General features: G+C 40.1%; 1 pseudogene; it reads left to right on the top strand.

Moving 5' to 3' along the window:
• The window catches only part of LOC133694393 (uncharacterized), a 73,343-nt pseudogene that overhangs the window by 43,032 nt on the left and 18,142 nt on the right, over nucleotides 1-12,169 (top strand).

The raw sequence follows: 12,169 nt of genomic DNA, 5'->3' as shown, positions 1-12,169 counted from the left end.
AACCGAAGGTAGTACATGTCAGGAAACTCCATGTAAAATTTCAGCTCGATTCAACAATCGGATTGAGAATTATGATTGTTGCTCTAAAACTAGATAGCTGCACATTTTATGTCAAAATCCAAATTTGACCTTTCCTGGATCATATCATTAATGATGCGAACCACGTGATCACGCAACCCACACGCAAAGACATAATTTCACGGAAAGCCAAGTAAATCAGGTTTGATAGGACTGTGGCATAAAGATAATTTGTACCTAGGCACCAGCACTATTGGAAACGGAAAACCCCCAACCAACGAATATTGATTAGCGAACGAGAAGTATAGGGATGACGCCACGAAGATAGTTGTTCCTTGATAAGTCGTTTTCAGTTTTTTAGAGAACCATGGAAGGGAGATTATCTCACCAACACACACACACACACACACACACACAAAGTGTGGCAAACAAGAAGTTTTATTCATCTGAATTGCCTAACTTATATGTCTTGTTATGCCTTTATTTATACTAACTCTAGACTTAAATAAACCCTAATGACCCCCCTTATGTGGACTTAAAAGGTCCCAAATAGATTAGGAAATTTGATCTGAATGTAGAATTAATTCTGAAGTCTTCTTTCTTTATTGTAGCTCCGATGAATAGGGAATCCTTGTAAGAAAAGGATTCTGAAACATTTATGAATCCTTGCCACACTTGGGAAATTATGTTGGTTGCAGCCCATTAAAGATCTTTGTAGATCTAGGGGATTCCCAAAATAAGCTGCCACATCCTTTTAGAAAAAGAATCCTAGCCAAATAGGAAGTCCACAAGTCAAAAGGAATGACAAAAGGCTGGGATGAATGGATTCGCTGGGCCACTGTCTCTTGGCATGGCAAGAGTTTCGTCAATTTTTCTCGTAAACTGAGTTTCGCAGCTACACTGTATCATGTATGGCAAGAAGGGAATGCAAGGATCTTTGCTGGAATGTCTAGAACTTCGAATCTAGTCTTTAATCAAATCGAATGTATTATTCATGATAAGCTTGATTTGATGAGGAATGTCGCACCAACAAATGAAAAAAAAACGGATCCAATGAGCTTGGAGGGTGATTAGCATAGATTCTTAATATGATAGTTAGCTGGTTCTATTGGTTTCCCTAACGAATCTAGTGAGGTTTCAGTTTATGGTCAGTGGCTAGCCTGTAGCCATCTGTTGTTTTATGTTTCTGTTATCCTTGTAAATGTGGGGTATGCCCCTTATAATGTTTGTGATACGGATCAGCCCAACACCAAGCGTAATCATGCCAACGACCCATTGGAGGTGCAAATTGGGCCAATCACAAGAGCTAGGGCAAAGAAGCTTAAAGAAGCATTGAATGGGCTTGTTCAGAACATATGGAGCAAAATGGACCTAAATGGGCTTGAGACATTTAAGGAGCATGAAGGGCAGCCTTTAATCCATCTAGTTCAGGTCCAAGAAGAGCCCAATTCGTGTGGAACATGGGGTTGATGTGTCCGGCCCAATACCAGCCTTGTTAGGCTTGTTTTTCCTAATGCTACAAGGATAAAAAGTCAGCAATTGATTCTCCTAATTAAGTAAGGAAGTCGGCCATATCTTATTCCTTTTTTTTTTTGGTAAGTTGACGTATGTATTAAAAGAAGAAGATACAAACATTATAAGGAGCATACCCTAGATTTACAATGATAAAAGAAACATAAAACTATAGATGGCTACAGGCTAGCCATCGACCATAAAACTGAAACCTCACTAGATTCGTTAGGGAAACCAATACAACCAGCTAACTAACAAATTAAGAATCTATGGTATTCACCCTCCAAGCTCGTTGGATCCTTTTGTTTTCATTTGTTGGTACGACATTCCTCATCAAATCAAGCTTAACAAATTAAGAATCTATGGTAAGTGGGCTTCATATAAGTCCACCTAAGAGGGGTCGATTAGGGTTTTCTTAAGTCTAGAGTCAGTATAAATAAAGGCATAACCAAACATGTAAGGTTACGCAATTTTCAGATCAATAAACTTCTTTGCTGCACTTATTGTGTGTTGGTGGGATAATCTCCCTTCCTTGGTTCTCTAAAGAACTGAAAACGACTTATCGAAGAACAACTGTCTTCATGGCGTCATCCTTATACTTCTCATTCGGGAATCAATATTCGTTGGGTGGGGGTCTCCGTTTTCAATAGTGCTGGTGCCTAGGTACAAGTTATCTTTGTGTCACACTCCTATCAAACCTGATTTACTTGACTTTCCGGGAATTGGTGTCTTTGCATGTGGGTTGCGTGACCACGTGGTCACGAGGTTCGCATCATTTGGTATCAGAGCTTGGCTCCATTAATCAGGTTATATCCTTCTAAAATTTTTGTTTCTTGTTGATTCCGCAAAAAAATTCCTTAGTATCCAATATCTTCTTCTCCTTGAATTTGCGGCATATAAAAAACAAAATTGTTATTTCATTCTGTTATTGTTCAAAATATATCAGTAGCATCAAAAACAAAAAAAAAACAGAGAAAAGAGAAAAGCAAAAAAAAAAAATCGTTCAAAAAAAGATGTTATTGGATTTTGCCGCAGAAAACTAAACAAGAGAAAATTGAATCAAATCAACTCGGAATTAGCTCAAATTTTATAATCTGATTACTGGGCTCCTAATCGCACCACATATCAAATTTGGGGTCAATTGGATATCGTTTGCTTTGGGTTTCAAATTCGGGTCTAATCAGGTCTCATTCATAACGTTTTTGCGTCAGTATATCAAACTTTATCGTAAATTTCTCAAACTTTATATTCTGTCTATTTGGGTTGATATCACGCTATATCTGAAATTTTAACTCAATTGGACGTCATTTACTTTAGGTTCCAGATTCGGACTTAACTCTTCGTAAACGAGTCTGTTTTGCGTTTCTTGCAGTTTATCTTCATCATATACAACATATTTGGGTGTTGTTTCATCATTTTGCATATTTTTTGTTTCTGTTTTTTATTCGAATCTTCAGTTTCGTTCATATTTCGGATAGACTCGCTTGCTACTCGCGAGACTATCATCGCAGTTTTGTTTTGCTTGTTTTCTAGTTTTTATTGCTTCTTGAGTTATATATATATTTGGATTGTGCTGCCAAGTTGTTTCTATTTGGTGTTGGTTTCAGTTTCGCAAGAACCGCGGAAGGTGAGACGAGAGGTGTAAGCGTGTGAGGATATTAAGAGTGTTTGAGCGAAACACGAGCGACGTGAGGATAATTTTTTTTTTTACCACTAACCAATTTTTGCAGGTATTATCATGTCAGATCAAAACAACACACCACCCCATCCCGAGGGAGAACTTACGTTCCAAATGCAAGCCATGACGCAGATGATGGAGAGGATGATTTTTGTGATGGGAAATGTGTGTGACAGACTTGATAGGGTAGAGAAACGTGGAGGCTGGTACAAGCACCCAAAATATGAGGAAGCTTGGGGCTGAACCGAAAGCAAACAATGGCGGTAGGACCGAAAGGCCAAGGTGGGCTGATTATGAGGATTTTGAGGAGGCCGTTTATGATATTGGTGATGGTGGTTTTGAGGATGAGGCCATAGGCCATCGGGAAGGTTTTCGGCAGCCTAGAAACCGAAGGGATTATGGGAATAGAACTAGGGGCCAATTCGGCCAAAGGGAAAATTTCCGTAGTGTTGGGGGACATGCTGATTTAGATGGTGATTTGGATGCCATCAAACTGAAAATACCTTCTTTTCAAGGTAAAAACGATCCCGAGGCATATTTGGAGTGGGAGAAAAAGGTGGATTGGATTTTCGATTGCCATAACTATTCGGAAGTGAAGAAAGTAAAATTAGTAGTCATCAAATTCACAGATTATGCACTGATATGGTGGGATCAGAATGTTATTAGTAGAAGAAGGAGTGGAGAGAGGCCGGTAGCGTCGTGGGAGGAGATGAAAGTGTTGATGAGAAGGTAATTTGTGCCTAACCACTATTATAGAGATTTGTATTTGAAATTGCAGGGTTTGAATCAGGGTTCTAGGTCCGTGGATGAGTATTTCAAGGAGATGGAGATTGCCATGATTCGGGCCAATGTGATTGAGGATCGGGAAGCTACCATGGCTAGATTTCTAAATGGGCTGAATAGGGACATTGCGAATGTTGTAGAATTACAACATTGTGTGGAATTGGAGGACATGGTCCATATGTCAACGAAGGTGGAGAGGCAAATAAAGAGAAGGGGCAGTACACGTTTTCAGACCAATTCGGCTTCATCTTCCTCAACATGGAGGCCGAATTTGAAAAGAGAGGGGGCTGTCCAACCAAAGCCTTATGCAAAGGTCGAACCATCTAAGGCCAAAAAGGATACTCATACGGATGGGAAAGGTAAATCTGAATCTCAACCTACTCGTGATAGAGATATTAAATGCTTTAAGTGTTTTAGGGAAGGGGCACATTGCATCTTAGTGTCCAAACCGAAGAGTTATGCTTACAAGAGACAATGGGGAGGTTGAATCTGAAAGTGACAAATCTGAAAGTGAAGAGATGCCACCTTTGGTGGATTGTAGTGATGAGGAGATTGCACATCCTGTTGAGGGGGAGACCTTGGTTATAAGGCATGCGCTGAACATGCAAATCAAAGAAGATGATAAAGATCAGCAACGGGAAAATATATTTCACACTCGATGTCACATCCAAAAGAAGGTATGTAGCATGATAATTGATGGAGGTAGTTGTGCTAATGTTGCTAGTGATACTCTTGTGAAGAGATTGAATCTGAGTTGTGTTAAGCATCTGAGGCCTTATAGATTGCAATGGTTGAATGAATGTGGTGAAGTGAGGGTTACTAAGCAGGTTGTGATTGCGTTTTCTATTGGGAAGTATTTCGATGAGATTTTGTGTGATGTAGTCCCAATGCATGCTTGTCACTTACTTTTGGGGCGTCCATGGCAGTTTGATTGGAAAGCGATTCATGATGGGTTTAGAAATAGGTTCACTGTTGTAAAGGATGGTAAAACCATCACTCTTGTACCTCTTTCTCCAAAACAAGTGTATGATGATCAAATGAAATTAAAAAAGGAATGTGAGGATGGGAAGAGTGAAAATTTATGTGAGGACAATGGTGAGAGAAAACCATTAGATTCGGCTAAACCTAAATCATTAATTAAACCGGTTGAGAGTGGAGGTAAAAACCGAGGAGTGAAGAAAGTAAGCTTGTGTGATGATAATACTGTGGAAAAATTAAAGAAACAACCCAATTTTTATGCAAAGGGATCTCAAATCAGATCTGCATTTTTCACTAATAAGCCAATGATCTTACTTGTGTATAAGGAGGCTTATTTTAACACTAACGATCTTGATTATGCTATTCCTAGTGTGGCTGTTTCTTTGATGCAGGAGTTTGATGATGTATTCCCTGAAGACATCCCTAATGGATTACCACCATTAAGGGGGATTGAACATCAAATTGATCTTGTGCCCGGAGCTTCAATTCCTAACCGTCCAGCCTATAGAAGCAACCCTGAGGAGACGAAGGAGCTTCAAAGGCAAGTAGATGAGTTGATGATGAAAGGGTACATTCGTGAGAGTATGAGTCCTTGTGCTGTGCCAGTGCTACTTGTGCCTAAAAAGGATGGTACATGGAGGATGTGTGTCGATTGTCGTGCCGTCAATAACATAACGGTAAAGTATCAACATCCTATTCCTAGGCTTGATGACATGTTAGATGAGTTACATGGATCATGTATTTTCTCTAAGATTGACTTAAAAAGTGGGTACCATCAAATTAGGATGAAAGAGGGTGATGAGTGAAAAACTGCATTTAAGACTAAGAATGGTTTGTATGAATGGTTAGTCATGCCGTTTGGACTTACAAATGCACCTAGCACGTTTATACGTTTAATGAATCATGTATTGCATACGTTTATAGGTAAGTTTGTTGTTGTGTATTTTGATGACATTTTGATCTATAGCAAGAACTTAAATGAGCATCTTGATCATTTGCGTAATGTACTTAGTGTGTTGCACAGTGAGCAATTATATGCTAATCTTAAGAAGTGTACCTTTTGCATGGAAAAAATTGTGTTTCTTGGCTATGTCGTAACTGCGCAGGGTATCGAGATGGACGAGGAGAAAGTTAAGGCCATCCGGGATTGGCCTACACCAAAATCGGTAAGTGAGGTAAGGAGTTTTCATGGACTTGCTAGTTTTTCTAGAAGGTTTGTGAAGGATTTTAGTACTATTGCTGCACCTTTAACTAAAATTGTGAAAAAATCTGTTGGATTCAAATGGAATGATGAACAGGATGAGGCTTTAAATTTGTTGAAAGATAAACTTTGTTCGGCACCTGTTTTAGCTTTGCCAGACTTTACGAGAGCTTTTGAAGTTGAATGTGATGCGTCAGGTATTGGTATAGGAGTTGTGTTAATGCAGGATAGGAGGCCTATTGCGTATTTCAGTGAGAAACTTTTTTTTTTGATAAGTTGACGTATGTATTAAAAGAAGAAGATACAAACATTATAAGGGGCATACCCCAGATTTAAAATGATAAAAGAAACATAAAACAACAGATGGCTACAGGCTAGCCACCGACCATAAAACTGAAACCTCACTAGATTCGTTAGGGAAACCAATACAACCAGCTAACTAACAAATTAAGAATATAGGAAAAAAGCAAAGAAGATATAAAATTCATGTTCAGGAGAGAGAGAGAGAGAAAAGAGAGAAAGAGAGAGAGAGTGGTGCTGTCGGAGCTACATCTACTCCGTCCACCGTTGGATTATTCTCATTTTTGACTATGTTGTTCCTTCCAACCTTCTCTCAACATTGACCGAACGGATTTGTTATCCAATCAACGAGGTAAGAGATATTGATCTCGCAATATTTCTCCTATTCTGCATTTTCAGTTCTGGAACTATAGAGAAGTGGTGAAATTGCAGCATATTGCATGGATTTTCTTCATGATTTCTGTTATGGCTGTCATAGACATGAAGGCCTTTGCCATATGTGAAGATTAAATCACAGTTCTTTGGAAAAGTTTCAATTTTCTTGCTAGTTCCAGAGTGGTTTGTCGTAGCTTGATCTCCTTTGTTCACCGTTGGATCGTTACCATATTTGAGTATGTTGTTCTTCGGAACCTACCCTACGTCTTGACCGAACGGATTGTTGTTACAATCAGTGTGCTGGGAGATATTGGCCTCGTAATTCTGTTATTTCTGAGCTTAGGTTGCTTCTTGGACTCAGTTTATCTTATTAGAATTTTGCTCTCTCTAATATTTGTATGCTACCATAATGTCTCTATGTTCTTCTGTGGAAAATGTTCCAATGGTTAGCTCTCACATTGAACAACATAATCAAGTTAAGTCTGGACATACATTAAGATTAGAACTGCAAGATATGTTGAATAGCCATGGGATGAGGATTTCTCAGTTTCAAGCTGATTCTGATGCTAGTATAGAGAAACACTCTACTGCCCAAGCTTCTAATGTTGTTCCAGAAATGAACCATGTGTTGGGTTCTAAAGTTGATGAGGTGAAGGTAGGGTCTCATCAACAAGAACAACTAAAACCTAGACCCAAATTGAATTTTTTAAATGCTTTGAAGGGTTCTGGTGTTGATGACAATGAGGGTAGCAAGACCCTTGGCATTAGTTCAGTCCGTAATCTGCACTTTGCTCCCCCTACTATGACTGATGGTCGTGTGACAGTAGCTCCTCCTCTTGATGTGTTTGAAGATGGCTGTGAATTTTGGAAATCCACCCTAGTTGGTCATTTTGTGGGGCAGAAATTACCGTATCCCGTGGTTAATTCTATTGCCAAAAGAATATGGAGCTCCTACGGTCTATCAGAAGTTTTGTCTTCGGATAATGGCTTCTTCATCTTCACCTTTGATTCGGTTGATCATGCCATTAATGTGCTGGAAAGAGCCCCATGGCACATGGCAAACAGGCCTTTGGTGCTTAAACGTTGGCAACCGAACATGCAATTTTTGAAAGATGATTTGGCAAGAGTTCCGGTATGGGTTAAGCTGTATAATGTCCCTCTCGAGTATTGGACTATTAAGGGGCTGAGCTGTGTAGCGAGTGCTATTGGAGTCCCCCTTCATGCGGATCATACGACATTGTTGCGTAAAAGGCTTAGTTACGCAAGAGTTTGCGTTGAGATAGATGCTTCGAAGACGTTGGTTAAGGAATATGATCTTCGCTGTCCAAATGGGTTATTCATAACAATTTCAGCTGAATACGAATGGATACCGTCGAAGTGCAGTAATTGCAATGTCTTTGGACACACCACAGCGCTATGTGCTACTAATAACATTGATAATCTTAAAGTGGTGGCAGAGGGTAAGAGGAATCTAGGAGCTATGAACTCTAAATCTGCGAATAACAAGCCGAATCAGTTTCAGTGGCAGGTAGTTGGTAAACGAAACAAGGGTTCTGTGAGTGGGGAGAATGCTCCCTTGGCATCTAAAGTGGGTAATTGTGATGAGAATGGTTGTTCAACATCTGGTATACATATGCCTGATTGTAATATGAATGATCATGCGACATCAGATGTGTGCAATGCTGGTTGTCATGAAGATGAAAATCCTTCCTCTCCTCTTGTCTTGAAGAGTTTACGAGAAGACATGAAACAGGAGCAAGGGGCTGCAAGTACTGCTTTAGATCAAGATATGGACGCAATGGGAGGTGATACAGATGGGGAACCAACCGATATCATGACAACCCCTCAAACCCTGAATTCCACCGAAAGGGAAACTGTTAATCAGTTAGCTATTAAGGCTAGAGACTCTCTAGAGAAAAAGAAAAGGGGTTCAAAAGCCTCTTCAAAGAAGAATCAGAAATCTGGCTCCTCTCCAGGAGGCACGTCAAGGTAATCTTTGTGTTGTTGTTTGTACTCCTCTCTATTTTCCTATGATTATTGGATGTTGGAATATTAGAGGTTTGAATGATCCTATAAAGCATTCAGAATTGCGTAGACTCATCCATCAAGAGAGGATAGCTTTTTTTGGTTTGGTTGAAACTCGAGTTAAAGACAAGAATAAAGATAATGTTTCTAAACTTCTTCTGCGTTCTTGGTCCTTCTTGTATAATTATGATTTCTCTTGTCGTGGTCGTATTTGGGTTTGTTGGAATGCTGATACGGTGAAGGTGGATGTTGTTGGAATGTCAGACCAGGCTATTCATGTTTCTATCACTATATTAGCTACCAAAATCAGTTTCAATACTTCAATTATTTATGGAGACAACAATGCTTCCTTACGTGAGGCATTATGGGCTGATATAGTGAGTCGTAGTGATGGATGGGAGTCAACCCCGTGGATTCTTATGGGTGACTTTAATGCTATCCGCAACCAGTCGGACAGGTTATGAGGGTCTACTACGTGGGCTGGTACCATGGACAGATTGGATACATGTATTCGAGAAGCGAAAGTAGATGATCTTCGGTATTCAGGAATGCATTATACTTGGTCGAACCAATGTCCTGAGAATCTGATCATGCGGAAACTAGATAGAGTACTTGTTAATGAGAAGTGGAATCTGAACTTTCCATTATCGGAAGCGAGATTTTTGCCTTCGGGTATGTCAGACCATTCTCCTATGGTGGTAAAGGTTATTGGCAATGATCAGAACATAAAGAAACCATTCAGATTCTTCGATATGTGGATGGATCATGACGAGTTCATGCCCTTGGTGAAGAAGGTATGGGATCAGAATTCGGGGGGTTGTCCAATGTATCAGCTGTGTTGCAAATTAAGAAAGCTAAAGCAGGAATTGAAACTTTTCAATATGGCTCACTTCTCTAACATTTCAGATAGAGTTAAAGATGCAAAAAACGAAATGGATAAGGCTCAACAGGCTCTGCATACAGCGCATGAGAATCCAATTTTGCGCATGCGAGAAAGGGATGCTGTTCGTCTATAGGCTTCTACCGTCAGGGCTGAAGAGAGTTTTTTCAAACAGAAGGCAAGGATACAATGGCTTAGCTTGGGGGATCAGAATACTAGCTACTTTCACAAATCAGTAAATGGAAGACAGAATAGAAATAAGCTTCTATCACTTACAAGGGAGGATGGAGAGGTTGTCGAAGGACACGAGGCAGTCAAATCAGAAGTAATTGCATACTTCCATCGTGTGTTAGGAGTGGATCAGATGCCTAGGGTTCTGAACGAGGGAGTGATGGACTCGGCAATTAACTTGAAACTGTCTTCAACGCAACAGCATCTACTCGCACAAGATGTAACAAGGGAGGAGATTAAGCATGCTATGTTTAGTTTGAAGAACAACAAAGCCCCTGGTCCGGATGGCTTTAACGCAGGTTTCTTCAAAAGAATGTGGCACATAGTTGGGGAAGATGTAATCAACGCTGTTAGATCCTTCTTTCAGACTCGTAGAATGCTTAAAGAAATGAATGCTACATCCATTTCTCTTATTCCTAAAGTTGCTAATCCTACAAGGTTGACTGATTTTCGTCCTATATCTTGCTGCAATACAGTGTACAAATGCATCGCTAAGATTCTAGCTGGGAGAATCAAAGTTGTTTTGCCATCCTTAGTTGGTCCATATCAGACTGCTTTTATCTCAGGACGGCGAATCAGTGATAACATTCTTTTGGGTCAGTTTTGAGTGGACCTCATAAAAGTCCATATAAGGGGTCCATTAGGGTTAATTTTTCAAGAATTATTTAAATTCATGTAAGCCAAAATTCCGGCAGCTTTGATGATAATTACTTCTGAATTTTTTTGGTTTTAACATGTGAGAGTGATTCTTGTATTCTTCAGTTTTTGAACAAACTAAATCTAACTTATTGAAGACTAACTAGCTTCGTGGCGTCATTCTACTCAATCCAATAGTGTTCGTGCCTTAGGGCAGGTTTCCATTGTGTCACACTCCTATCAGACCTATTTCGGCTTTCCGAGATCAAATCTCAATCTTGATTATAGGTTGCGTGACCATGTGATCATGATGTTTACATCACAACCCCCGCTCTTCTTCATCTTCTGTAACAAACAATAAGCAGCGCCACAGACGCCACCGCCTGACCCTTCCCTTCTCGTTTCAACCCTTCCACCAACAGTAACAGGGAAGCAACACTGTGATGCGAACCTTGTGATCACGTGGTCACGCAACCCACACGCAAAGACATCAATTCCCGAAAAGCCAAGTAAATCAGGTTTGATAGGAGTGTGACACAAAGATAACTTGTACCTAGGCACCAGCACTATTGGAAACGAAAACCCCCACCCAATGAATATTGATTCGAGATAAGGTGTGTGGAATGATCATTGACAATGGAACTTGCACTAATGCTGCGTCAACTACCTTGGTGGAGAAATTGGGTTTAACTACCCTTCCGCATCCCAGACCATATAGTTTGCGATGGCTGAATGAGAATGGGGAGATTCGGGTGACAAAGCAAGTCTGTGTACCTTTTTCCATTAAAACCTATCATGACGAGGTTTTGTGTGACGTTGCGCCAATGTCAGCTAGCCATTTGTTGCTGGGTCGTCCATGGCAGTTTGTTAAGGATGTGACCTACAATGGACGAAAGAACACTTATTCTTTTATGCTGAATGGAAAGAAGGTGAACTTGTTACCATTAAGTTCTCAACAGGTTAGGGAGGATCAGATACGAAGCCAACAAAAGGAGGTGAAATCACGTAAGGGGCTGTTGTTAGCCAAAAAAGGAGACATCAAACAAGCATTAGCTTCGGCAAGGGCTGTTTTTATGATCTGGGCAAAGCAATTACTACAAGTAGACGGATTGGACTTACCAATATAGATTAAGGAATTGCTTGAAGAATTTAAAGATGTGTTTCCAGATGAATTACCTAAAGGGTTACCACCTATTCGTGGAATTGAGCATCAAATTAATTTGGTGCCGGGAGCTTCACTTCCTAACAGGCCAGCATACAGATGTAATCCAGAGGAAGCAAAAGAGATTCAAAGGCAAGTTGGTGAGCTCTTAGAGAAGGGCTATGTGCGAGAATCACTTAGTCCATGTTCCGTACCCACTTTGCTTGTACCAAAGAAAGATGGTACCATGAAGATGTGTATAGACAGCCGCGCTATCAACAAAATAACAGTTAAGTATCGATTTCCTATACCCAGGCTAGATGATTTGCTTGATGAGTTGCATGGTGCTGCATTGTTTTCTAAAGTCGATTTGATGAGTGGTTATCATCAAATTAGAATGAAAGAAGGAGA

The sequence above is a fragment of the Populus nigra genome, chromosome 5 (assembly GCF_951802175.1).
Source record: "Populus nigra chromosome 5, ddPopNigr1.1, whole genome shotgun sequence".
NCBI lineage: Eukaryota > Viridiplantae > Streptophyta > Magnoliopsida > Malpighiales > Salicaceae > Populus > Populus nigra.
The sequence above is the reverse complement of the archived record's forward strand: the minus strand, read 5'-3'. Positions and strand labels throughout refer to the sequence as shown.